Source organism: Vicugna pacos, unplaced genomic scaffold (assembly GCF_048564905.1).
Source record: "Vicugna pacos unplaced genomic scaffold, VicPac4 scaffold_20, whole genome shotgun sequence".
NCBI lineage: Eukaryota > Metazoa > Chordata > Mammalia > Artiodactyla > Camelidae > Vicugna > Vicugna pacos.
In genome coordinates, this window is record NW_027328741.1 from 39,601,694 (window position 1) to 39,629,391 (window position 27,698).

The 27,698-nt window shown below is 41.6% G+C and overlaps 1 long non-coding RNA gene across 1 annotated transcript in view; it reads right to left on the bottom strand.

The window, feature by feature from the left end:
- Positions 1-246: 246 nt before the first annotated feature.
- The window catches only part of LOC140694007 (uncharacterized), a 43,424-nt gene continuing 15,972 nt past the window's right edge, over positions 247-27,698 (bottom strand). Inside the window, exons 2-4 of the long non-coding RNA XR_012069732.1 lie at positions 13,803-13,977; positions 13,529-13,626; positions 247-613 (exon numbers count right to left, since the gene is read on the bottom strand). This is a non-coding gene — a long non-coding RNA (uncharacterized lncRNA). The remainder of the gene's footprint in view (positions 614-13,528; positions 13,627-13,802; positions 13,978-27,698) is intronic.

The following is a 27,698-nucleotide window of genomic DNA, read 5'->3' on the forward strand; positions in this document are numbered from 1 at the left end:
GACTCTGTTTCCCCACCTCCAACACACACACGAAGTCAAATATGGTGGAATGACTGCTGTTATTTTAGGTTCTACAAACTCTTAAATGGATTGATTTCTATCTCCATTATACAAGCACTCCTGGGTAACCTTTATATTCATGTGAGGATCAAAAGAGTACTCATTAATAGTATTACCATACTTGTACTGAATTAACTCTTCTGTAACAGTATAGTGGCCACACTTCTTAACAACTGCCTCTGTAAGTGTCTTGTAAGTCACAAATATTTATTATAAAGAAATTATATAAAAAATAATAACAATTACAACAACTATGTTGTTTATAACGATGATAGTGTTAGCATCTCCCTCTCATATTAAACAATACCCATCACTGGATTCCTTAGGAAGCAACGCCAATGCATTTTTGGACTCTTCTAAGTCTTCACCCAATGAAGCCTTTTTACTCACGCTGGTCCACCACAGCCAGAATTGCTGTTACTTTCATGGTTGACTGCCACGCTGTGATGTTCTGGGCTTTTTCTCGCACCATGCGTCTATAATTTGTAGTCAAGTTTCCACGTACCGAGTCTGATTTCCAATATATTGTTCTCCAGAGCCAACAGAGGGGCCACTGGAAAGAGGCAACAGATAATGTGGTGAACCCAAACTGAATACCTGTTTAAGGGATGGACACATAACATGCAGTGGTGGACGGATGGAAAAAAAACAACATCAATTCCTTTACTCCTGTAAAGAGAGGGGGGCAAATGGTGAACTAAATCCCAAAGAGAAAACACATTCATGGTAATAATAATGTTTAACAGTGAAAGAATCCAAACAAAAGGCAAATATAATATCTCTGGGAAGAAGACTTATTACAAACTGTTTCTTTCACGTATATACCCTTAGTAGGAATAACATACTTAAAAATCTTCAACCAACCATAGTTATTTGCTCGTAATAAACTTGGGAATCTTGAAGCATATTATTCACTATCAGTGTTGAAATAATGCAATCTTGGAAGATAATTTGTAATTGAGGATTAAAAAAAGAATATTGTGGATTTATCTAACAATTTAAATAGGAATAAGGAATGTACTTTTGGGAAAGCTCTGCATAGAGAATGTTGGAGGAAATGCACTGAAAATAGGCAAGTGAGCAAGCTCCCTTGAGTCTGGGAAGGTGAGTGCAGCACATTCAGAGAGTCTATGAAGTTATTACAAGTCACAGAAAGGTATGCAATTAAAGTGTCTTCCTAAGCAAAATATCCTTCTTCAGGAATTTTTATCTTGATATTTCTATGATCTGTGTGGTCACAGGAAGTCAAAGTTATGGTGGTGGCTTAGAAGTTCTTTTCTCTCTGTCTGTAGTTTACAGGGCATTGCTACAGATGGGGCAGCAGAGATCTGCGGTAAGCTGTTCCATGGGGTGGGGGAGCAGTTAGAAATGATAAGGCCAGAAATCTAAAAGACTTTTAGACCCTCCCCTCCTAAATGGCAGACCTTTAAAGTAAACTAGCACAGGTATGTAACTAAGCCAGAGGATGACAGGCAAATTTAAAGTCCCTTTAGTGTTACTGATCAGTCAAGGGGTAGGGACCACTCTGGCCAGGAACGGCAAGACCGTGGATGGGGTGGATGGGTAGGAGGAGCTGACATTTGCTTCTGATCTGAGAGGCAGGGATGTGTTGCATAAAAGCCGACAGTGCTGGAAAGATGCAGTAGGTCCACAGCCCAAAAGGAGCTGTCATATTCAGGGAGGTCAGAGAGCAAGAACCAGAGTTAGTGATGCCAGAGTGTCAGCAGCGTGGCAGCAGTGATGTCAGTATCTGTGTCCAAAACCCACCTAACCCTACATGAACTCATCTGCCTACAGGGGGCAGGTAAGTAGCAGAAATGTGTGGAGTGGGTGCAGCCACTGGCAAATTGGCAAGTGGACATCCTAAGGAAACACACTGCTCACAGTCACCATATTGGAAAGAGTGCCCCACACTGTCAGATCTCCTTCTCATTGCCAGAAATTAGGAGTTTATTAGCAATCAACCCAGTTAAAAACCCAGAAAAGATATCATTTATAATGACAACAAAGGCACAGACTATTCAGAAATAAATTAATTAAAAATGTTAAGATGATTCTGATAAATGACTTAAAAAAAAGAAAAAAAATATGATGATTGAATGAGCAGTAGAATGCACCATACTCTTCATTGGGCAGACTCAAGCTTGGGGGACATAGAACATTATTTCTCCAAAGTAAATTTAGAATCTGAATGCAAATTTAGTTAATAATCCAAAATGGATTTAAGAAAAACATCTGAAAGGTGATCGTATTGTTCTTCCAGAAATATACACAAATATACAAATAAAATAATGAGGAGGGAAGTTTGAATTTGCAGTATTAGGGATATTCTGGAAAAAGATTAAATAGGACCAACTCTAGGAGGCATTAATCTATGGTCGTGGAAAAAGTATAGAAATAGTGCACTGAGAGTATGAATGTAATACAATGCATTTCAAGAATAGACGTGGATATATTTGAGATTTTAGTAATATTATAAAACTGACACTTCAAATCAGTGGATTCAAGTACTGGAGTAATTAGCTAAATCATTGGAAGACCTGGCACAGTGTCCCCACTTTTGATATTAAAATAAATTCCAGATAATTTATTAATTAAAAAATAAAATACCAGAAATAACCCAACATGATTTAATCTGTTCAGATATTCAAATGAGAAGAACTTTCTAAAAAGCTTTTGGAACAAAGACCAATAACAGCAAAGGCCTAGGAACTCATCAAGGCCAGAAACGCCCACTGTAAAACAAAACTAACCCTCTCCCAACCCTCTCACGGCCCTGTGTTGCTCTCTGATACATTCTACTCTCTCTTCTTCCCTTTAAAGTCCAGTTTCTTGGAGAAGTGCCAGCGCTGATGACTCCTCCAGGGCTCGGAGCCCTGCATCCCCCACGGCCCTCACCGCGGCACTGAGACAGGAGTTGCACTGCCGGCGGCTGTGTGTTTCAAACCAGTGGGCATTTTCAGCTCCTGTTTATTTGATTACCAGGTAGCTTTTGCCGTGGACAAATATTTTCCTCTCAGTGGAATGTTTTCCCCCCTTAATTTTTGTCTTACTTAAATAAATTTTAAAAGCCCAGGCAGAAAAGTGTGTGTGCACATATGCACACACACAGATACACACAGATCTGTTTTTTAAAGGCTACCTTAGTCGTCCTCCTCCCTTTCCCCAGTCTCGGCAATTAAAGGTGGGATTTAGCCCTTGCTTTTTTGCCCCACACACCCCCAGTTTCTCACTATGCTCCCTTTAGTCAGTGTTCAAATCCCTCTTAAGCCAGGTTACAGCCTTCTCTGTGTTGCCTCAACTAGCTTTCTCCCAACTGCTCTACTGTTATTTCTCCTGGTGGATTTCTCGTCTCCCATTTGCCATGTTCATGGCCCTTTTCCAAAGGGCCTCTTCTTCAGTCCTCCGCCTGGCAGGACTGAATCGCCCCCACGGCCTCACCCACAGCTCCTCTGAGCTCCTGACTGGTGAATCCAGCTTAACAACAGACATCACCCCTCAGATGTCCCATAGACACTTTGCACTCAAACTGCCACACACAGAACCATCTCAAAATCAGCTCTTCCCCTTACACTGCCCCTGCAGATCCTCTTTCAAGATGGGTCACTGGAAAGTCACCTCAGCAGCTCTGTGGCCCACCGCCCCAGCCCTGCAGTCCTACTGCAGCAGTCATCACTTCTGCCGCCCATGTCCCTCTCCCTCTGCCCAGGGCCTCTCTGCAGGCGTGTGACACTTGTTGTCTGGGTTACCTGGATTGTTCCCAAAACATCTTTTCCCCCCAAAATATGGGCCTCTCCCAAAAATAGTAGCTTCCATTCTGCTGCTAGAATAACCAGATATTCTTCAACATAAACATTATGCAATTCTCTTACTTACAAATATTCCAATATATACCTGTTTCATTAAGGATACATTCAAGTCTAAGCACACAAGGCCCATCGTGACAGACGCCATGTGCACCTGATATTCCCACCTATGGATCCTTTGTTCTAGCCCTACTTGTTGTTCTTCAGTCTAGCCAAGCCAGTTCATGCCGTGTACACTTATGTCTCTACCTCTCTGCATGAAGTGTCCACTCCCTCTACCACACATTAGAGAGCTAACTTCCTTTCACCTTTCAAAATTCAGTTCAAATATTTCTAGCTCTAGGAAGTCCAATTTGTGTTCACCTGGTTAGCAATCCATCAACTACTCGCCAAGTCTCGCCTGGCCTGGGGAGTGCAGACACCAAGTCTTATCTGTCTTGGTCTCCCCAGCAGCTGATACAGTGTTTGGCATAGCAGGTGCTCAGTGTTTTTTGGATAGATAAACGAATGAATCGGTAAAGAGATGAGAGGTCTACAATCCCCCCCAGTTACTCAGCTGCCATTTTGGGAAGCTCATTCTGCAGAGTTAAGGAAATGTCAGTGCAGGTGGTGGGCAGTCAGAACAGAGGTGAGGGCGTGGGGGAGACAGGCCTGGTCCTGGAGACCACAGGAGAGGCGTGGGTGGGATAGCACTGGAGAGAGAGGGAATGGACGGTTCGGGTGCAAGGAGATGTTGAAGAACAACTGATATTAACTGCAATAAATTAAATGGAGAACATAATATATGAAGGGAAGATCAAGTTAACACAGCAAGGGTGGAAAAGGCAGTACCAGAGACAAAGAGCTCTCACTTCATCCCTCACAGCATTTCACTTATGGCTCCCGCCCTCTGGGAAGGCAGCGTCAAATTTTTGAGAGACTGGTGTTTGTGCTGTGGGTGCTCTAAGTACAAAATGGTATCTTATGGCTTCCAGATTTTAAGACTGATAGATTATTTCTCTTATGTCCCATGTCTGAGTTCTCAGACAGCAGGATCTTTCGCTGGTGTGGGGAGAGCTATTGTGGTTAACAACTCAGGGTTACTCTAATAATCTCAAAGGACAGTGGGGAATTCACTAAAACAAATAAAAGAGAAATTTCACTCAGAAAAAGCCATATGCCATATAGAACCTTGTGGGGCCCTTGGGGGCAATATTACCGCCAACTCATCTAATAGTTTTATGTGAGTGTGCTGAAACTCCAAGCTCAAGTCACTTAAACACGTATGAGGCCCAGGGTCCAGGCTGTGGTGCTCCAGACAATGATGGGAGGATGAAAAGCCTGACTACAGCCTCCGACAGGATCAGTCCAGCCACGGAGCACAATGGACACGGACACGATCATGCACCATCAAGACAAGAATCAAGTGCAATTCATGCCTAGACAGGAGAGCAGATAATCTCTAAAAAGTGGAGGGGTCCCTGCCAAGGCTTGGCAAGAGTCCTTCCAGGCAGAAAAGCAGAGAAAGATACTTCAGGCGAAGGAGACTAGGGTTGGTGGCTGGGTGCGAGGCCTAACGAAGCTCAGGTGGAGGGCTCCAGGGTCATCTGTCAGTAGCTGTTCCCCTTCAGCAGCTAAGAGGCATAACTAAAAAGGCAGGTGGGGTGACATTAATGATCATGGGAAAAACTGGGAGGAGGAAACTGAGGTCAGGAGATCACCACCTAAGGCAATTTATTTTAGAGGAACAAAAATAATTCAAAAAGCACTTGGAAATTCTACCTCCCATGAATGAAAAGAACACAATATAAATTTCACTCCAGCGTTGAATACAGAAAAACAGACTGCCTACTCTCAGAAATGGATTGAATTTTCTAATTCGTCAGGGATTATTTAGATAATAGGAAAACAAATAAATCTGAACAATCTCTCTAGAATAGCTGTTACTCCATCCTGTTATGTAGGGAGAATGTAATTTAGGAAAAAGTAAACTCCCTCTATCTGTAGACTTATAAACAGGAAGCACAAAGAGGTGCCTTTGCAGACATGAACCCGCATGCATAAATGCAAAGCCTATTGACCCAAATCCTTTCTTGTCTCCTAAGCTTAAAAAAAAAAAAAAACTACTTCAAGGCAGTGGTGAGCTGAAAGGGCTCAGATACAAAACGTGCACTTCATCAGCCTTCTAGTAGATAAAAGTGCGCCATGCATAATAGAAAAGATAACGTTTCCTATGGAAATCTATTTTGAGATGCAACAATTTAAAGGCAACTGAGAGCTCAAAACCAAGTTCAACCAAAGAGAAACCGAGCCCAAGCAAATGTACAGAAATGGACAAAGACATTGGAGAAGGAGGAGATGTGTGCTCTACCGATACTCCAGATCAGCAAATTCATCTTGAATTCAAGCCAGTGATGTGCCATGAGGTCACTCAAGGAATCAGGCAGAAACCATATCAAAGGCAGGTGTGAGATGTGGAAGGGGTGACCCTGTGAACCTTGCTGCAATGAGGCAGGATGCCCTTGCGGGCTTTCTGCACAGGCCGGCTGGCTCACATGACTCTGTTTAGAAGGATATCAGCCAGCAGCTGTGCCACACGGGCTACAGCCCGAGCTGAGTCAAATCTAGTAACGGTTCTGAGTTCATCCTCAGACGACATGACCAGAAGGATCTGAGAATCAATGGTGGAGACGTATCTGAATGAGTATTCCATTTCATTCCTTGGCAGTAAACATTCAGCTTTGTACAACATAAATATTGACAAAGATACACACAGGCACCATATTTGAAAGCCTGACTGCATAATTGCATCTAATGGAGAAAAGTGGGCTCCTTGTCGATATGCTAGGTCATTGTTTGGCTCGGTAACCGATGCTTCTGAGACCCAAAGCATATTCTAGTATAACCGACAGCACAGAAATCTCCACTGATGACTTACTCATTTCAGGGTATTCATAAAATAACCCCAGTTTGCCCATGGGATACAGACGGTTGTCCCATTCCCATTGTGGGGTGGTCTGTTCTGCTTCTGGAACTGAGGCACCATTAGATTAATGACCCAGCTGTCAAACAGATCAAATTATAAGGCAGGATATTATCAGACCAAGGTCATAAAAGTATTACTGACATTTCAAGCTGAACACATCATCTTCCCAAGAATTTAATTTCTTGTTTTCAGGATAAATTTCTTTTTATTGCTGCCTCCCTACCCTCAAAAATTGTGAAAACTAGACCTGACCACGTACCTTGGGTTTACCAAAATTGTAACGACTACTGCTACTTTATCTCCTACCTCCTTTTCAGGTGGGCATTTTAGGTTTTAGAAGATGCCTTCCCTCATTTGTCTTTTTTACCCCCATTTCTCTGCTATTATCCACCATGGCCTTTCCAGTCTGAAAATCTCACAGAAAATAAGTAAAAGACAGAAATACAGGGTCTGTGAGCCGGTGATAAGTGCTGTGAAGGAAAATAAAGGAGGGTGAGGAATGTGTGCTAGGGAGGAGTGGGGATGGGGCAGTGACCTTTGAATAAGGCAAAGAAGGAAACAAAGGGGTGGGCAGAGGAGGGGCAGAGGGAACAGTGATTACAGGCCTGGAGGTCTCTCAAGCTGGAAAGACAGCATGGAGACTGGTGTGGGCCACAGTGAATAGGAAATAAGTGGTGGTTTTGGGGGTGGAGCCTTAGAGGCTGCCATGAGGATGTGGGCATTTTTCCCTCTGAAGGAATTGCGGAGCCATGGAGGGTCACCGAGCAAAAAAGTGATACTCTAATTTGGATAGAACAGGTCCAAGACCCTAATTTAAGCTGAACAAATCAAGGGCCAGAGAAGTGGCATGCCACCTCAAATTCAGTGCAGAGCTTGAAAGAAACACAGCCTCGACTCGCAGCCCAGTGCTCTGCCCCCTTCTGGATGCTGTCCCACAGAGCTGTCTCTAACGTTATGTTTTTTCCTCACTCAGAGGCTTGTGGGCCAACTGAATGCTTTCCCCTTTTTCAAATGGCAATTTTTCCTGAAAGGAAATCAGAGTTGGCAGTGAAACAAGGCATGGACCTGTAGCCTACAGAGCTGTTGTTCCTGAAAGCAATAGCTGGTGCGTGGTTTACTCGTGGAGTTCAGCAGAAGAGACAGAGCAACAACAGACAACTTAGCGTCTGGCTGAGCTTCGACTGACTGCACTGCACGTTTGGATGGATTTCAAATTTGGACAGTGAGGCGGCTTCACATGAAAGGCAGGTGTATACATCATACATGCCCACACGTCTGTATGCATACACACGTAGACACACACAGAGCATATGATGTGACTTGTAAAGAGCTGCCTCTTCTTGGTTTCCCACGGCCTCTAATCTCAGCATTAAGCTTTCACTGGCCATGCTCCCAGGTTTGCTACGAGATTTCTTTGCAATGGAACTTGCCCTTCGCTTCACAAACTTTCCCCACTTCTTTCAATGACATTAGGGGAAGAGCAGGGAGCACTGGGAAGTGCTGGGGATATGGACTCGAGATACCCCTGAATCTGAATCCACACTTCATGGCTTATTTTTTATTTAACTTTATTTACATTCAAAATGCAACTGTTGCAGATCTCAGAAGATGACTTACACTCACTGCTATGGCAGAATGTTGCGGTTAGTAGACCCACCACTGGATCCTCTTATTCAACACATTCTTCCAATAATTCAGATATTACTGTATCACAAATGCCCATTTCTATATTTTGATATCTGCTTTCCAGTATAATTATCTTCCTTCTTTATTCTCTAAATCTTATGATTTTAAAACATATTTCTGAGAAGTGTTCCACAGGCACTTTACATATGATAATTTGATAAAGAGATCCTGGAGATCAAAACCACATTTAAATCCTGAGATAAACTCAACTGTGTCATATACATGGCTAGGTTTAGTCTGCTTACTTTGTTACTTTGTTTAGTAATTTTTGTTTCAAACAACAAGATCCTTCTGTATAGCACAGGGAACTACACTCAATAAATTTTAATAGCCTATAGTGGAAAAGTATATGACAAGGAATATATATATATATATATATATGAATCACTATGCTGTACAGCAAGAATTAACACAATATTGTAAACCAACTATACTTTCAACAAAAAAAGTTGAAATAAAATTGAGAGATGAAACTTCAACTGCCCAGGCTGCTGTCAGGATGAAATGATTCAAAGCAGGCCAGGTATTAGCAACCCCCCTGACACATCAAAACCCCATGGGGGATCTTCCTTTTGAGCAGCACTGGCTAACCGGCTGTGGTCACCTGTAAATAGGGTTGAAGTCACTTAGACCCTTGGCTTGGGATCACCGTGGCCACAGGGTTGGGGGTCACTGCAGGACCTACGAGAATGATGGGGCCAGCCTGCTGCTGAAGCCGCTCCCCAGGCCGCAGCCCAGAGCACTGCAGGCAGGTCTGAGGTCCGGCCGGGGGCGCGCAGCTCCACAGCCACTCGGAACCCTGCGGTGCGGGTGGCGCTGGGACCACGCTCGTCCATCACCCTCCCTGGCACCCAGACTCGGGATTCTCCTGGGGAAATTTTTCTCTGCCTCATACTTCCTGTCTCAGCCTCTTGTGGAATCCGGTCCATGCCACAGGGAAGCAGGGCTTTTACCCTCCGGGACCCAAATCTATCACGGTATGGATCCAGGGTGAAACTTCCATGTTAAATCACCTGGCGCTCCCTTCTTGTGCTGAAATGCCCTCCCCTGTCGATGGCATTAGGTCGTATTAGAAGTCCCGACTTGCTTGTCCTTAGCTAAGACTCTGAGCCTCTTGCTCAGTCTTCCTGAGTGGAACCACTCATCTGTGGCAGAAAAGCTTGGGCTCTCGTCTACCTATCATTGTCCACAGTCTTTTGGGTTTTCTGTTGGTTTAAGGTTCTCGTGCAGGGATATCAATTTGCTCATGAGAAGCACCTGTAGACATTTAAAAAAATACAGACACTGGATCCTCCCCCTTCTCCAGCCAAGGCTTGAAGCTTTCTTCCTCTAGCAGGGGTTACACAATCATTTGCTTGGGAATTGACCACACATATTGGCATAATCATAGTAAATTGCCCTTTACACTGTGCTTGCCACGTGGCATTTTCTACTTCATGTTGTCTTTTTACCTTCATTATCACATTTAATCCCTGAATTATAGATTATCACCATTTCTGTTGAGGACACTCCTACTTGCTAATCTTGAATACAAGTATCTTTGATTCTCTTAATCTATTTCATTCCTGAGTTTCCTGTTCCTGAATTTAAAGAGTGAATTATGGACACATGTATTTATGATTCTCTTATTATATTTCTCTGACTCATCCTCTAACCAAATCATATCTGGAGAAGAGAGATTTTCTCTTTTAAACATTTGCTTTTTCTTATTATATAGTAGTGCATACACACAGTGGAAAAGGTAGAAAACATATAAAGTAAGAAAATTACAGCCATACATTATCTAAACACCAAAGGACAATGCTATGTCATTTTGGGCATTTAACTATTTTTCTAAATATTTTATCATAAAATTTCCCTAGGAAAGTTGCTTAACCCTGGAATTGTACTAGCCTTTTGTCCAGTACAGAATAACATTCCCAGAAATGACCCCAACATCAAAATAGTATGTGAGGCTGGGAAGGCCACAGGGCACTCAGCTTATCCTCTGAGTCCTACAAAGAATGCTGTTAATTCGCTGATGTTACGCATTCGATGCCTGTGAGTCAGTCACTCACTCAGCTGGCTCGGACTGAGACCTACGTTATACCAGGTGCCGATCCAAGTGCTGGGGAGACCCCAGAGGGAGCCTGGATCACGGCATCACTGTCCTTCTTTATTTGCTCCCAGAATCCTACTCAAGAACCCTACATGGGATTGGGGGGATGGAGGCAGGTGAGATACAGTGAAATTCATTTCATTATGTTCCTTTAGACATATTTGAATAGCATGAAAATAGTCGCTAATTTTGATAAGTTTTCTTTTCCCTTCCTATGTATTTTTGAGGATGGGTATAGCTTTGGTGCAGCAAGAGTAATTGATAGATCTTTGGTATGTTAGGATTTTATATGAAAAATTAAGAATGAAACTGCACTTAAACAAAGAGAAGAGGCAGTGAGGAAAACACAAGCCACCCTCGAACTTGGCTACAATTCAGAATTCCTGGTTTTCAAAAAAGGGAATCATAATTCAAAATAAATTCCCTAAATATTTTAGCCCCTAGTAGAAATACATGGAGGCAAAGTTCAGCTCACTGGAACCTAGAACAGTGTGCTTACTTAAGCGAAGGTATAAATAGACCACAGATACTATAATGCATCCTTTACTTTAAACTAGTTCATGTGAGCAAGTTTCATTTCACATGAATTGCTCAGTACCAGTTTAGGAAATATATCCTTCTTGAATGGTAAAAATAGCTCACGGATAACCAGATTCAACAAAATTTAGTGTTAAATAATTTACTTATTTCCTTCAGGAAATGCTTTTGAGTAATCTGAGTTAAGTATTTCCTCTATCTGACCCTATATCTTTTCACAGAGAAAAGTAGTATTATTTGCACATGACCTACTTTTACTCCTCTGGAAATATCTGACTGTGAGCTCAGGGTAAGTGTTGTCTACTGCACAGTAGGGAAAAAGAAGATTCATTTCACAGCGAAGATCAGAATCTTTTTTTTGAGGGGCGTGGTGAGCTGGGGGACAAGGGAAATGCCTTTGTTTCAAGACAGACCCCAGTAATCCATACTGAAGCTGAAAGTTGAAGCCATTATGAAGAAATGTGGGAGGACACACTGACACGCAAAGGTGTTCACTCTGCAAAAACAGAAAGAAAGAAAGAAAGAAAAAATAATTTAACTGCCCTATAAAGAGAATGGACAGAAACTTGGTAATAAGGGTAAGAGAAGGAAGGTTAGGGAAGGGAGGAGAAACAATGAAAGGGAACTTGGATGCGGTGGGCAGAAGAGCAGTTTTCTGGAATCTAAAATGAAGGATGATAAGAAAAAAAGTAAAGTTTAAAAAAAGTTACAAAGTTTAAAATAGTTTAAAAATTAAAAAAAGAAGTTAAAAAAATAAATTTTTTATAGTGGCATGGAAGATTTTAAAATGATGGAGGTTTTTTATTTCAAAATTCAAGTTGTTTGAGTTTCTCCCCCATGCTCCAAACAACAGTAAGATCTGCTTGTGTAAGTGGTTTTGGGGGACACCACAGAGAGGGGCGAGCTCTGCAGTTACGTTGGCCAGGAACAGAATGCTGGTGTGGAAGGCAAGACAGAAGAGAGATCAACAGTTTCATGAGAACAGAAACTCAAAGCCAGAAATTATCTTAAAAAGTTTAGTGTGGTAGGCAGAAAAATGTTCCGCCACAATATGTCTATGTCCTTATCCCCAGAACATAGGAAGAGGTCAGATTCCCTGGCAAAGGGGGCCTATGGTTGCAGATGTGGTTAAGGTTGCTAACCAGTCGACTCTAAGAGAGATCACCTGGATTATAGATGTGGGCCCAGTGTAATCACCAGGGTGGTTAAAGGAGGAAGAAGGAGGCAGAAGAGGGGAGAGGGGAGAGGAGATGTTATCACAGGATCAGTGTCAGAGGCACACAACCATGCTGACCTTGAGATAGAGAAAAGTGGTCACAGGCCAAGAGACGCAGGTGGCCTCTGGAAGCCTCAAAGTCAAAGATACAGGTTCCCCTGAGGCCTTCAGGAACAGCCGTGCCAACACTTTGACTTCAGCAGGCTTCTGCGTTCAAGAAAACTACAAGGTTATATTTGTGTTGTTTAGAGGAGACTTTTCCTTTTTTCTTCCTACTACCATGATATTTGGGGATACTAGTTAAAACAGCAACAGAAAGCGAATACAGTAAGCTCCTTGAAATGTTCAGAAATTGCAGATAACACTGGACTGTCCACTTTGATGTGGGATTGGGCTTATGTGAAAATCAAAAAGACAGTGTGACCTTTGCTAACATCTGCTTTTCTCATTTTTAGGAAGAGAACAGTAAGTCAAAACCTCTGTTGCTATTATTTTAGACAAGTGTCTCTTAAAACATTATGTAACCCTGTGCCTTAGGACCCCAAGGGATTCTCTGTTCTTAGAAGAACATGGATTCAGAGAGACAGGGTCTTACATCTGAGTCCCACAGTGGTCTCTTATTGGCAATGAGAGCTTGAGCAAATCAGTTACCCTCTTTAAGCCACAGGATCTTCATTTGCAAAAGGAAGATAAGAATAAGGATTGTTTGGGTGATTAAATTGTACACACACACACACGCACACATACATATATGTACAACATTTAATACAGTGACTAGCACATACTAGGCACTCAACAAATTCCTGTTATGGATTTTTAAATGCATATATAAAAGGAGGAGAAATTTGCAGGAAGTTGTGGGAAAACTTAGTTCATGGCCCCAGAAAGGGCCATCTCTCAATGGGCTCTGATCAATCAGTCCCCAGTGGTGGGCTAATAAGCAGAGACTATAGCACTTGAGGATTTATGTTAAACATAAAAAGGAAGGTATTTAAATATAATTATTAAACAGCAGGTACGTTTATACTGTTGGCTGGATCTTCTTATCTGGAGAACATTACTAAGCAGAGAGTCTCCCCAGTTTTAGAGATGGGCACGCAGGAAAATGACGTGGGTCGGTGGGCCGTTCTCACCCCAAGATCACATGACTGAGTACTCACGGAAGTAACACCTCTTGTATGTTATTCCAGATGGACTGTCCTCCCATGATTATTGTCAGCTGTGTCATCAGTTCAAGGAGACAGCCACTTGAGTCACACTGGAATATTAGAAAGAAAATCTCATTTAAATTTTAGATAGCTCTAACATGAAATAAAGTCATTATTTTATGCCTAAAAGAATCTAAGGAACAAAGAGTAAAGACACTCTTCATTGGGCAACTAAGAGAAAACCTGAAACAGGTTAGACTGTCAGAACACAAAGCTGTATTCACACCTCTTCATTTCTGTATTTTTACAGGGAATACATCAGATCTCACGGATAAGTCACAAATCTGCCCTTAAAGAATGTGTTGTAGAAACACGAGGAGTAGTAGTTGACAAAGTGGAACAAGAACACCTTCATGGCTGGGTTGTTCTCATAGTCAGTCTGGTCCTTGGGAGCTCTGCAGCTAGAATAAAGAAAAGGTAAGTCTGTAAAACTGTGAACGGCTTTGAGACCCTAATCAAAGCCACGGATACATGAGTTAACCCAATAAATATGTATACATATATATATACACAATTCACACTGTTTTCATATCAGCTGTTTTGAATTTCTTAACATATCCACTATGTTAATTCCAACTGTACACACTGTTGTAAGAGTTTCTCCCACTAAGAACGCAATATCCCACAAGGCAAAAAAAAAAAAGTCATCCGTTCCTTAAAATTTATAAGCACAACAGTATCCAATGGGCAAGAACTGTCCTCTGTCAGGTGTAATTTGAAAGAAAGCTACTTCTCAACATCCTGCTAAATAATATTCTCTTGTCTCCCTGAACAGCAGTAAGGTAGGACTATTGAAGGAGAAAAACAAAACACGGGGCAACTTGCTAGAAACATTTGGGGAACATAAAACGGTCATCCTCCTAGTTCAGAATTTGAATTGGTCTTAGTATTTTCAGAAGATGACCACTGAGCAGACCACTGGGAGAACCACCCAGCCACATGCAACGTGTGGGAAGCACTTAACTTAGGCCGCTAAGCCGCTGGGTGGGATACAAGCCAGAGAGAAGAAACATTTATTATAGAAGCCGCAGCTGATGAGAATGGAGCTACACTAACAGGAACAGCATGGGGGGAAGACACATAACAGTGTGATTAATTGTCCTCTCCGTAACGCGCAAGCAAATCTGCCTCTGGAACCACAACCCTCTTCCACTTATTTGCAATACAGAGACTATTTACTTTCAACAATAGGGTACATTATCTAATATAATTGAAATTATTATTAAACACTGACATATTTACACAGAGCTTGGACATTCTAAAGGGACCTTTGTCCCTTTTACTAATGCAAAAATGGAGCTAATTCACTTCTCATATAGGCTAGAGAAAATACGTTTACACTTGAAGTTAACTAAAGAGTGTAATGTACTGCAATTGAAGTGCCTAAAAGATAATCTCTGTTTTGACCTGGTTCTAAAACTTGTGTAGAAATTATCTCAGCTGCAGGAGGAGCTTACCAGAGTCAGTCATCATGACTGTCAATTTCTCATATATGGCTTTCAGGGTCATGAAGATGATAAAACTGATGAGGGAACCAGTGATGGGCGTGGCCCACCTGCACAGTCAGGTACTTTTGGATTGGGTCTGTTCCACTCAGGTTCTTGGGAAGTTTTGCAGGAAATACAATGAACACTGAAAGTCCGTAGACAATGATCCCAATAACTGAAGCAATGGTCAACAGGACCTGACAACCCAAAAACCCAGCAGCACGAGACTCACTAATGATCGTATTTTTACACAGAAAACTTGCCCCCAACCCAGCTTAAACAGAAAACATGCATGTGTTGTAAACTTCACATAAACGTGAGAAGTGATATAAATAGCACGTAAATGCCATAAGAGACGTGAATATCAGGCATGTTAAATTTTAGTGGAGGACGAATGAAAGATGTCAAAAAGAATGAGTGCATCCACTAATGTAACACGCTGGCAGCAGTAGCAGCTGTGTGTAGGGCATAGGGAATATATGGGAACTCCACTTTCTGTGAATTTTTCTGTAAACCTAAAACTGCACTAAAGAAGAAAGCCTATTAAGTATATTTTAATGGGTGAAAATGGGGCAACTGGTGGCATGTTCTTTTGGAGGGAAGTCTGTGATAGCAGAACAAATGAAAGTATCCCTTCTACATCTGTAGAATTACTTAGGTTATGAACTAGTTGTAACCCATGAAGGGGATATGCTTCCTTTCAAGGGGGAACCTATCACTGATTCAGGGTTCAGCAGGTGCTAGCTGTCGTCTTCATTCTGAATAGAACCAGTGAAGCTGTGGACATGCCCTGAGGGAAACAGTGGAAGTGACAGCAGGTCTCTGCTGATGAAAGCTTCACATGCTTTTCATACTCCTTGAGATCTTAAAATGGCAGGTATTCCTACTCCCTGCATTTGCACAAGATTCATGTCCCTGATCCACTGTAGTTCTGACTGTGTGGACCCAAGGGCAGCGGGGGTGTCTGAAGCATAATTTCACGTGGCTAATAGGGTTTCAGTTCCTCACTAGGCAGGTTTCTTCCTGGCCACTGAAGAATGCGCATTAAAGATCCCATTTTTAAACAGTTTTCCTTCCATGTACCTTCTTGGTCACAGTCCAGAAGCATGTACTCAGTGTCCCTGGCTGCTCCTGATGGCTGCCCCAGAGAGAAAGCTACAAAGAATGTGAATTTCAGGACTAAGTGAACCACATCATGTTATTTACAGCAGCGGGCGGCTGGCTTGCACCTGCAGGGGAGAGCAGAGGGAGTGCTTACAAGTCCCTCCTGGAGCCACACTCCTGCATCTGGATCCCAGCTCCCGATGCTAGCTGTGGGGCCTTGTGCAAATTTCTTAACCTCTTGTGGCTTCAATCTCCTCACCCATATAATGGGGGAATAACAATAGCAATTTATAGGACTATTATGATGAATCAATTATTTACTAATTGTGAATACAATTGGAACATTAACCGCAGGCATGTGAAAAACTCTACCTAAGTATTAGCTACGAATATGGTGACCAAAGTCTTAAAAAGGTGTTTTACTTAGTTTTTAAGCCATCAGATTGTAGAGAAAGCATTTTATTTTCTCCTCTACTCTCTTTCATCATCCTTTTCTTCAGTTAAATCTTCATGCTTGTGAAAGGAATAACTTTTAGGTATGTGTGTGATTAAATGTGAAAATTAATTAAGGCTGAGAAAAATGTATTATAGAAGGTATATTAAGCCTTCCTCTCTTGTACAGCACATATAGGCCATTTAAATACTATGCATTTTTAAAAGTCTACATAATAATTTTTTAATTATGTAGTAAGTAAACATAATAGTTAAGAATCCTTAAATGCTTACTATTGCTTCAGCACACATCTATTTTTCAAAATCCTCACAATCACCCTGTGGGGAAGGTAATATTATATCTCTTTTACAGATGAGGAAATACAGCCACTTGGAGATGATGCAATTTGCCCCAAATCAAGCAACTATTCAGTGAAAGTACTGAAATACTCAAAGAACCCAAAGACACACTAACTGTATAGCACTGTCTCCTACATGGTCTGTAAAATCAATTCTAATTCATTTCAGAACTTTTACAAACTTGACACATTTCCATTTTTCTTCCAAGCACTTAATGGGTTCAATATTTCTTAAGAAACAGGAAAGCTTTCCATTCTCCTTCCTCAAGTTTCTTCTTATTTATCATCTTTTCTGATCATAAATGTAACATTTGCTCATTAAAGAAAATTTGAAAGTACTCAGTAGTGGACAGAACTGCTGTCCTGGGTCTGTCCCCAGTCTTAGAAGAGGACCCAGAACTTGCTTTAGGATAAGTAACCTCTATTTTGTTTATAGTCCTGTGATTTAACCTCGATTGACCCACTCTTTCTGAAGCACCAGAAGTAGATCTCAGTTGGTTTAAGACAAATAATACCCCTCATAGTATTGGCCTCTCACATGATTGGAGAATTGGCAAATAACCCAGGAAGAGCCACTATTATGTGAAGAGATACATACTGGTGCCCATGTGAACCATAAGCTTCCTCCATTAAGAGAGGAAGCTGCCAAAAGAGACCTGTCTTGGTTTGGATGGATGATCTGGGATGCTGCGTGCCTAGAAGCAACATGCTGAGACATCTTTGGACACAGAATGAAGACAGGACAAAAGCAGCCCTTGACATCATCTGGGCTAGAGTATCTCTCCTTGACTGAAGCCAGACCTCAGACCTGAGGTTTTCATTTACAGGAACCAATAAATCCCATGCATCCCCATTTTTTGGTTGTTGTTTAAACACACTGGAGATTGATTTTGTCACCTACAATCAAAAGACTCCAACTCTGAAAATGAATAAAAAATAAAATAAAAATAATGCTTTGACCTATAGACATAATTTCTTCAGAACGGTGCATTGTTTGTATATTACAAATCATTTTATATATTAATTTTATTCTCAAATCTATCATAAGCATAACACTTTGACATGTCATAAAATATTTTCATGGACACACTTTTTCATGGCTGCATACTATTCTACTTTGTGAAGAGTTGGAAGAATATTTTGGCTGAGATTTTATATATATATATATATATATATATATATACATATAAAAGTATGTCTGTGATTTGCATTCATAATGACTTTTCCCTGCCATTTTGAAATAATTCCTGATTAAATTTTTTCAAAGCTGAATTAGTGGATTAAAACATATGAATATTTTTGACTCTTGATATCAACTGCCAGACTGCTTTCTAAGAAGGCTTGAGGAGTACACCAGAAATTAACACAGCATTGTAAATCAAACATACTTCACAAAAATTATCCAGTAACCTAGGCATGGGATTGGTGATCACTGACATTTCATCCTCATAAACAGAGCTGTGTCACTTGAGAGGTGGAAAACTATTTCATTTTGATGTGCACTGAGTGAATTACCATTGAAGTGTGACATCTATTTTTTCCTTTGTGAATGTGTGTTCATCTTCTCTGCCTTCTACGCTCCTGAGATATTTTGATGTTACATTTGAAGTGATCTGAACTCTCTATGTATTGAAGGAATTAGCCCCTTGTCAGATTTGTAAACAAATAACATCCTCTGGTGTTTTGTTTAAAATTAGGATGCTTCTGATGCATGGAAATCTTTGTATAATTTCCTCTGAAACTTACTGTTCATCTAGAGGTTGTATACTCATCCATATTTATTTCTAGTTCTTTTTCTATTTGTGTTACTTTTTAAATGTTTCTGGAATTTATCATAATATATGGTTCACTGTATGATTTCAATCTTTTCTTTTCCCCCCAAGTAGCTAACAAGTGTTCCATTCACTGAATAACCTTTATTTATCTCCCTGATTTGTAATGCCTTCCATCTCTTATAGTAAATTATTATTGATATCAGAGCCCATATCTGGACTTCCTGCCCTATTTTCTAATCTGGCTATTCTTGAACTAGTAAAACTCTCATTATCTTATTAATTATTATATTGCTAATATGATTTTATTCACAATAAACCCAAATGAATTTTATAACTTCTGATATTTTGGAGATATGAACTTTTAATCTAGAATCATGTGATTAAAGCATCTTTTATATCTTTCAGTAGTTTACTTTTATTTTTTGATAGTTCCTACTATCCTTTAGTTAGGCTATTCTTGGACATTTTACCTAGGTTGTTACACTTGGAAAATTTTAGAAATCTTAATGCCTCCATCTGGTCTCTTAATCAGACCCTGGAGAATCCTAAACCACTGATCTGATTTGAACAAATGAGGTGAAAAGAATTGGGGGAAGCACTGTGTGCAGAAGAGACTGTGGAACCTCCAGAGTGGCGCCCTGCATTGGCTCAGATTTTCTCTGGAAAAAGTTTTCTCTATGAGACTACATAGTTCCCAACTTGACTTTCAGTTTTCTCAGCAATTCACATTAGATTTTAAAAGTCTGTGGCAGGTTCTTACCCAGAAAAAGAGAATTTGCACAAAGGGTTATATGTATACACTTTCCCCAGGTGGTAAATGGAACACGCTCTTCTTCCTTATTAAAAAAACAAGTTTAGTCAATCAAGGGATTACACCAATGAAATGCTATTTCTCCTAACTGGTCACTAAATCCTAAACATAAAAAAAATAATAATTTTCAGACATTGCCTCCTTGTTTGTAAATGCATGGGTTTTTTTCCTGTTTTTTTTTTCTTTTCTTTTCTGTTAACCGATGTCAATCACAGAACAAAATATGTACAGTGTTCGTTTTAATACTATTTTTTGAAAATGCACATGTGAACAGTAAACTGTCCCTGCCATGGTCTGAGCACCTGACGAGGCCAAGCTGTAAAGCTCTATTCCTTAGCTTGCCTTTGATTTCAGAAGTGAAGGTAGTGACAGCTTAGAGTCTGTGCAGGACAGAAAGAGTCACAGGTGTCTGCAGCTAACTGGTCTCCATTGTGTGTTTCTTGCTTGAGCTTTATGTGTTAATTAGCTACAACTATGAAGTTTAAGAGTTTCCATTTTAGAGTTTATATTTAGAATTTTTTAAGAGATGAAATCAGTTAGACTCAAGATTTAACTGGATTATAAAACCAGATATAGTATAATAATAGATGTAACTAAGTACATGGCCCTTCCTCTGTGCCAGGAAGCCTTCCAAGTAGATTCTGTACATTACTTCGACCCGTCCTTACCACTGTCATGGAGAAGCAACTCTCTTATTCTTATTTTATAGGAAACTATGGCACAGAGAAGTTAAGTTGTCCAAGATCACTCAGGAAGCAAGCTGCTGTGTTCAAATATGAATTTAGGCAAATTCATTCCCAAGATCTCACTACCACAACGCTGGCCTCTCTAAACAATGGAGCATGCTTTCGCAAGTAAAGTAAAATTCTTCAAAAAAAAAAAACTAAAAAAAAAAGGCAATTTTTTAAATAAGGAAGAACGATAAAGTTAAATGAGTCTTCATCTTCAATTTTTCAACAAGCATGTTCCAATGAAAATTTAAACTAATTAGCTGGCAATTTTAAATTTAAACTTGGCAGTTTAAATGACCAAAAACTTTTCTTCAGTATTTTTTGTATGCTGCCAATATGATAAGTTTTTGTTTTTCAGGACTGAAAAGCATTATGAACATCTAATTTTGTCTAAGATTCAGCTTTCATCTCTGAATGTACAGTCTTTCACCAACATATGCTTTTACCCCCATCTTCAGTTGTAAACAATGGGAGCTATTCATAATGGGGATTATTAGAAGCTTATTACATTGTAAAAGATAAATGTCACTTTCTATTGGTAGCTGAATCTCATTTTTTTCCATTTATAAAAGAGGATTTTGACCTGCTCTCTCCATATCTTTTCAGTGCCAACATTCTGTAGATCTGTGATTCATTTATTAAATCTATATTTGGAGACATTTTCAGATGCTCCTAATAAAAGCATTTTTTCCAAGTGTTATTCATGCTCATAACCTTCTGTCCTGCTCCTGCTGACTGCAAGAACAAACAGCTCTAAATTATCTCAGCTGATGGAAAGAAGCAATAATACAAATGACTCAAAAATCATCTTTTCATAGCTCTAGAATGTTGATACAAAGATATACAGTTTTATTTTTTTAATTTTGCAGCAGGAGTGGCAGCAATAAATTTACATTTCCAATTATGTAAAATGCCATGCTCAAACACTGGTCAAACACTGATGGCACCTCAACAAATGTTTCCCTGCTTCTTCTACCCTTTCTCTGACTTTAGGATGAGAGCCATGCTTCTTTGTGCACATCCCAACAGGAAGGGGGAGCAGTGACCGGGACTTAGTTCAAGACAAAGGGGCACTTAGTCTACGATGAAAACAAGGCCACATGTGAAAAAATGGGAGTCAACTATAAAAACCAATTTGTCTTTCCTTCTACATCTATGTTATTGCAGCTAATTTATATTTTGCATTTTTTTATTGGTGTTATGAAAGGATACAAATCAATGCCTCTTATACACTTATACCAGTCTTTTTCTTTTCCCCCTTTTTACTGTTATTATGAAGGAAGGGCCTCACTTCTCTTCTGTGTCCACCATTCCAGGCAGTGCTCCTTCACCTTGGCTGCACATTAGAATAACCAGAGGAGCTTTAAACACTTCCCTATGCCAGAATGCACCCCAGGCCACTAAGTACCATCAAAGTTTGCAGTGGTGGAATCCAGGCACCAACATTTTTTAAGATCCCCTGGTGATTCCAACATGCAGCCAAGGCTGACAAGTCCAGAAGTAAACAGACTAAAGTGCATCTAAACATCACCCGCTTTTCCTGGGTAATCTCATCTATCTCCACGTGGGGACACCGCGCCTCCTATTCTGGTCGGACTTGTTCTTCCTGCTCAACCGTGTCCCATTTGTACTCAAGTTCTGCCTGGCGCTGCTTTCAGAACTCCAAAAGTAAGGTGACTAACAGAGAGAGAGAACAGCAGAATGTGGATCTTCAGTGATGACTGATGCTTCAGAAATCTGTACTTAATATTTATTACACTTAACACTTTGGTAAATGGTTAATAAAATCACATTATATTTATAGGCGATACTAAAAAAATGAGTTAATACCTTTTGTTTAAGAAAAAAGAAAATGTAGATAATTTATTGAACTTTTGGGAACAGACTAGCTCTCTAGCTCAGGGGAAAGGTATTAACGTGATGGTCAGAGGCAGGTGACTGTGTCTGATGCTAAAGTACCTGCTACCAGCACATTATGCCCACTAAAAACACAAATATCGGGGGGAAGGGTGGGTATAGCTCAGTGGTAGAGCACGTGCTAAGCATGTACAAGGTCCTGGGTTCAAGCCCCATTACCTCCATTAAAAAAAAGTTAAAAAAAGCACAAGTAACTGTCACAATTTTAAAGCACTGCACTGTCCACCCTCCAAGCCTTCTCCTCACATTCCTCTGTCTCTTCTGTCCAAAGGACCTGAGGGTGGGGAAGGGGATGAGAATGCTTTAGTAGCCCCTGCATTTCTATTTTCCACCACCACAGTCACACAAACTTAAAATAATATTCTTAAATATGGAAAACTGCCATTTTCCTCAATCATCGGTAAAGTAATTTTTAGAAATCGTCATTCTGTTTTAAGACTCATAACTTTAAATAGCAGACAAAAACAACATGAAATGTTAATTGAAAATGTGGCTTCAGGGTAAATTCCCTAAGCCCTTCTTCCCACCAGACTGTTACCACTAGGCCCCAACTCTAGAGAAATTGCAGAATAACCACTGTTCCCTCCACCATTGTATCTGAGTCTCTACAATGCTCTGAGAATAAAGAGGAAAAAGACACAGTCCCTGCTTCCGGGAGCTCCTAGGTGCACAGGACTCATAGTGAAGTGATGGCTGAGGAGGCGTGTTAAGAGGGCTTGGTTAACAGTCAGCAGAGGGTGCTCAGGGCAGAGAGCCGGAACTGTAGCCAAGGCTCTCCCAGAGAAGGGAACCACTGTGCTGAGTTCTGAGATGCCCTAGAAGTGATCAGGTGAAGGTATAATGTTAAGGCCATTTCTCCCTGGGGAGCTGCGTATGCAAAGGAGGGAGACCAAACAAAGCCAGGTCCCTTCCAGGAACTGTAAATAGTCTAGAAGCAAGCACAGGGTGTGGGAGGCAGATGAGGCAACCAGGTGGAGAGATCACAGGTGTACATCACAAAGGACTCTGTGTGCCTCCAAGGTAGAGGAGACATGCAAAGTGATCTAGAAAGAGACAAGATAGAGGCAGGGAGGACTATTGGCAGGTTCATGTGAAGGCCTGCTGAGGCCCTGCCAGGAGGAGAGAGAAGAAAACATTTCAGCAGGTGGACGGATTGGCCACAGGTGTGATGGAAGGGCAGGAAGAGGTCAAAGATGCCGGCCAGCTTTCTGGCTTTGGCAGTGTCTAAATTATAGTGCCATTCCCTGAAATAAGAAGGGCAAGAACCTCCTAGCGGAAAACATAGGCAAAACATTATCTGACATACATTTCAAAAATTTTCTCCTAGAAGAAATAAAAGCAAGAATAAACAAATGGGACCTAATGAAACTTACAAGCTTCTGCAGAGCAAAGGAAACCAGAAATAAAACAAGAAGAAAACCTACGGAATGGGAGAAAATTTTTGCAAGTGAAACCAACAAAGGCTTGATCTCCAAAATATATAAGCAGCTCATGTGACTCAATAAGTAAAAAATAAACAACCCAATCCAAAAATGGGCAGAAGACCTAAACAAGCAATTCTCCAAGGAAGACATACAAATGATCAAAAAATGTTCAATATCACTAATTATCAGAGAAATGCAAATCAAAACTACAATGAGGTATCACCTCACACCAGTCAGAATGGCCGTCATTCAAAAATCCACAAATGACAAATGCTGGAGAGGCTGTGGAGAAAGGGGAACCCTCCTACACTGCTGGTGGGAATGCAGTTTTGTGCAGCCACTATGGAAAACAGTGTGGAGATTCCTCAAAAGACTAGGAATAGACTTACCATATGACCCAGGAATCCCACTCCTGGGCTTGTACCCAGAAGGAAATCTACTTCAGGGTGCCACCTGCACCCCAATGTTCATAGCAGCACTATTTACAATAGCCAAAACATGGAAACAACCTAAATGTCCATCAACAGGTGACTGGATAAAGAAGATGTGGTATATTTATACAATGGAATACTACTCAGCCATAAAAACCGACAACATAATGCCATTTGCAGCAACATGGATGATCCTAGAGAATGTCATTCTAAGTGAAGTAAGCCAGAAAGAGAAAGAAAAATACCATATGAGATCACTCATATGTGGAATCTAAAAAAAAAAAAACAAACAAAAACAAAGCATAAATACAGGACAGAAATAGACTCATGGACAGAGAATAGAGACTTGTGGTTACCAGGGGGGTAGAGGGTGGGAAGGGATAGACTGGGATTTCAAAATTGTAGAATAGATAAACAAAATTACACTGTATAGCACAGGGAAATATACACAAAATGTTATGATAAATCACAGAGAAAAAAATGTGACAATGAGTGTGTATATGTCCATGAATGACTGAAAAAATGTGCTGAACACTGGAATTTGACACAACATTGTAAAATGATTATAAATCAATAAAAAATGTTAAACAAAAAAAGAAGGGCAGGAAGAGGGGCAAGTCATGAGAGCAGACAACTGATTCAGTTCTGGCTGGGTGCCTGTGGGCTCCAGGAGAGATGTGCAGTAGGCAAATAAAAGTCTAGAAATCGGGAGAAATTTCTAGGCTGAGCCAAGTAGTTTTCCTGTTTCAAGAGGCTAACGGGTGTGAGTGGACAAGCTCACAAGAGGTGTAAAGGGATAGCTCTCACCCTCCTGCATATGGGAAGCATCTGGGAGCCTTTAAAAAATAGTGCACCACAGCCTGGAGTGGGGCCTTTGTACTGTTTATTGTTTTTTAAACACTGTTTTCCTTTTTGGGCGGGATAGTTAGATTTATTTATTTTAATTGAGGTACTGGGAATTGAACCCAGGACCTCTTTCATGCTAAGCACATGCTCTAACACTGAGCCGAACCCTCCCCACCTTTTTTTGTTTTTAGACATTAGCTCTACCGAGCAGTCAGGGTTGAGAATCAACCTCCAGAGAGCAGAGAGTCTTGGGGGTAGAGAACAAGGAGAACCTGCCTAGAGTCCTGAAGACCCCACCAGGGGCAGCCGGAGACGCAGGGGACCTCGGACGGGCTGCGAGGAACGTGAACTCAACACTCCCCAATGGTGAAGACGACAAACATGTTTCAAGCACCCACTTCCCAGCAGTGTTTGTTCTGACGTTACTAGTTTTCCAGTAATACTGAGTGAGAATAGAAATAATCTAGACACAGGGATCAAATTCAAATGCTGATTATGATCATACTTAGCTGCGTGATTACTGATTAAAAGTTACTCGTCTGCCACGTGTAAAATGGGGGACCTAGCACCTTGCTCGTGGGCTGCTGTGAGCGTAATGAAATGACATCTATAAAGGCGCTCCTGACTCTCAGAGGTAATTGCTACTATTGTCCCCAATTGGGACACCAAGAAACAGAGGCACAGAAAGCTTCAAACATTTGCCCAAGATGAGGGTTGTGATCTGGAATCAAGCCAATGACTTCTTGGATCCAGAGCCCAGGATCTTCTTACGAATAACACGGCACTGCCCAGGCTTCCTGCTCCAAAACACTTCTCCCTTTGGCTCAGTTCCACGGTGCCTGCGCTGCACAGATGTCCTCACTGCCTGCCTGCCCTCCTGGTGTCTGACCCCGGCACTCCTCCCTCTGTCCCACACAGCGCTTCCTTGGGCACACCATCGCTCATGAGGCCATTGCTGAGGCTACTCGGATGTTTACACGGAAACGCAGGTGGCAGCCCAGCTTTTTGCTATAGATGCTGCTGTCAGTGGAGGCAAAGAGCTCACAGTTGGTGGGGGAGGCCTCTTGTGGTCTCCTCCTTGGCTGGAGAGCTGGATGAAATCCAGTTTCCCTTTGCAACTTAGACATCCAGTATGAGAGATATGTAAGGCCATCTGGCCTCTCAACATAGAAATTATGCCCCCGCAGTCGTTCTTAACATTGTAATCTCCTGGCTCCACCAGGGAGCAGAGGCCATGGCCTGTTGTCCACCAAATTTTGTTTCCTTGCACAACAGCTACAATGGGGTGAGTTAACACCAGACCAGAAAATCTACAAAGCCCTAATGTACTATTTCCTGACACTTGCAGGTCACCGAAATACCCCAGATCCTCCAAGTAAACAACTAGTAAGAGGAACTGAGCTGGCTCATCTGTCAGACCCCTGATGGCAGGACTGATTTGGCCTCTCCTGCTCTCGGGATGATCCGTTCTCCTTCTGTGTGCCCTTCCCCGAGGGAAAGGGACTGTTCTTTGTTTATGGGCTAGGGAGTATTTGTGGCTCTCTGACCGGAATCTTCAAAATAGAGCTCTTGGTGAGAGTGGAAGCATGGCACCCACGTCTCATGAGCTCAGCTCCCCAACAGCCTCATCTAGCCAAGACTGTGGCCAACACCAGGGGTCCATGCTGTTGAGTGTTGGGTCTGGAGAGCAATGCCTCCACCACTGAGAAGCTGCCCCACCACTTGTGCCCTTGTCCCCTTCGAGGGGGAGGTGACGCATCCATGGGATGAAAGCCGCGAGGGCACTAGGTGACTGTGGACCAAGCTGTGACTGGCCGGTCCTGCCCCCCATGTGACCCATGTTAGCCTCAAGTGCAGAAAATCCCCAAAGAGACCCCTGCTTGAGTGAATGGGTCACCTATAAGCCAACTGTCCTCGGGCCGCCTAAGAAGCAACACAGTATACACAGTGAGCCACCCACTCACTGAAGTCCCCAAGGCTCACAGCTCCCTAATGTGAGACCAGGTACCCCCAGCAAACAGAAGACACTTATTTTGTAATTAACTTGAGAATTCTACTGCCAACACTGCCTTCCACCTTCCACTTATAAAGTTCTTTCCACTCTGTCCCCTGCTCTGCAATTGTGCAATCACTCCTGAGCTCCTTCATGAGACAGGAGGGAAGGGGGCCGGGCACAGCCATTAAAAGGATGGCACAGCCATTAGTACCTTAGACGGTGGAAAAGTCAACTCCCAGTAGATCTTGAGCTTCAATACACTCACTGAAATACAGCAGGATGCTAAAAGGCACTCCCACAGGTGCCAGGACAGGTTCAAGGCTGACCATGAAAGTTCAAAGGGTGAGTGGTGGCCCAATTCCTGGGAATCCCAACACCTTCCCCAAAGCGGTTGGAATAATCCTCACACTTATTAGCATATGAAAATCCTGAGTGCCTAAAAACTAACAACCACACCTCATGGCTGCTCTCTCTGCTGAGGGAGACAGCCCACACTATGTCAGAGGAGTGTGTAACTATTTTTACTTTAAACTGGAGCACCCAACCCCCACGCCTCATGGCCTTTGTGTTGCCTTCTGAAACAGCCCACTCTGTCTGTGGAGTATATATCTCTCTGAATAAATCTACATTTACTGAACTGTGGCTCTCTCTTGGATTCATTCCTGTGCAAACCAAGGACCCACATTTCACGAGGTGCATCTCAGGGACCCAAATAAGTCCTGGGATACGTCCATTCTCTCCCCCACATTTTCCTGTATCATACATTCCTTCCCAAAGGATCTCACCTTGTGCATTCCAAAGTAGACAGC